We start from the raw sequence: 1,705 nt of genomic DNA on the forward strand, positions 1-1,705 counted from the left end.
CTCGCCTCGAGGCCCACCGCCCCTCCCTGCGCGCCCCTGCCGGGGCCCGGGCGGCCAACCGAGGCGATCCGTCGCGCCCCGGGCCGGACGCGGTACCGGCTGCAGCGCCCGCGGGGCGGGGCGGGGCGGGGCGGGGCGGGGCTCCGGCGACCTCGGCGCACCTCGCTCCCCCGCGCTCTCCGCCCCCGCCCTCGGCCGCGGCGCGCTCCCGCCGCCGTGCGCGCCGCCCGCGCCCCCGCCGCGCCGCAGCTGCCAGCCCGGGAGCCAATGAGCGCTCGGCGAGCCGGCGGCCACTTCCTCGTCGGCGGGCCGCGCGCTCGGGCGGCTCGGGCGGCTCGGGCGGCCCCGGGGCGGGGCGCGGCGGGGCGGGGCGCGGGGCGCGGGGCGCGGGGCGGGCGGGGCGGGGCGGGGCGGGGCGGGCGGCTGTGCCTGCGTGCGCTCGTCCGACGGCCGGCGGTGGGCGCAGGTCCCTGCAGGCGCGCGGCTGCGAGCCGGACGCCAAGGAGCTTGGGGGCCCCGGGAGCGCCGGCGGCGGGGCGCTCGGTTGGCTTTGCGTGCGCGGCGAGGACGCTCAGCCGCCCGGGGAGGCGCGATGTCGAAGCCGCCGCCCAAACCGGTCAAACCAGGTAAGGGTCCCCGCCGCCCGGCGCCCTGCGCTTCCTCCGCCGCCCGGCCCGGAGCTTCGCTTTCGGGAGCCCCCGCGCCTGCACGCCTCGCTTTGTTGCGTGCGCTGCACGGAGGGGTCGCTCGTTTTGGACGACGATTTCGAGGATTTAAAAAAAAAAAATGTTAAAGAGGAGCCCCTCCCTGGATTTCGCAACATTGTCATTCGCTGCGACCTTCCAGTAGGGGTGATGGCCCCGGGCCCTTGGAGGCTTGGTTGGAAGACAGGGATATTGATCCCTTTAGGGGAAAAAGGAAAAAAAAAATGTCTATGTGTGCCTTGAAATGGGCTTTTGGTCACTTCCTCTTTTTTTTTTTTTTTTCTTTCTCGTGTGTGTCACTGTCAGGTTAGAGTTCTTGACCGGCCGGAGCGAACGGGAAGTGCGCCGCTTGCAGGGTGGGGTGGGTGAGCGAGGCTCCTTTGGGGCTTTGGAGACCAGCGCCTCCGAAGTGGCCCCGGGATCTTGGAAAAAAGCATTTAGAAGACTGTACGCGAGCTCGCGGCGAGGGAAGTCCGGGCGGCGGCAACAGCCCTTCGGGAGCGACAGCCACGCAGGACGAGTCCTTTGCCTCCCCCCCGCCCCCGCCCCCACCCCCGCCCCCACCCCCGCCCCCGCCCCCGCCGTGAATTTGCCGTCAAAGCTGTGCTCTTGGCCCTTAGTCTGTTCGTTTTCTGCGACAGGGAGAGAGGAGAATGTGGAGGGACCCATGTAGTTCAGTTCAAGGCTGTAACAAACTCGTGCGTTCATTTGGCGAGTCATCACGGGAAACGTAGGAAGTGGCAAATAAATAGCTTTGATACGCTCCCGGGTCTTTTCTTCGAATCTCCTCTAACTTCAGTATAGCCCGAGCTGATACATACCCATTTAACGTCAAATTTCGAAGTAACCTTGGCTGCAGGCACTACACCTTCCATGATTATCTAGTTGTCTGTCTTCGCCATCGTACATACAGTGGCCTTTTCAAGCCATTTGATGTGAAAATTATGTGCATACTCATATAAAGGACAGTCATTCACTGAGGGCCTGCCTTTTTTTTTTTT

This window comes from Canis lupus, unplaced genomic scaffold (genome assembly GCF_011100685.1).
Source record: "Canis lupus familiaris isolate Mischka breed German Shepherd unplaced genomic scaffold, alternate assembly UU_Cfam_GSD_1.0 chrUn_S1814H2011, whole genome shotgun sequence".
In the NCBI taxonomy this organism is placed as follows: domain Eukaryota; kingdom Metazoa; phylum Chordata; class Mammalia; order Carnivora; family Canidae; genus Canis; species Canis lupus.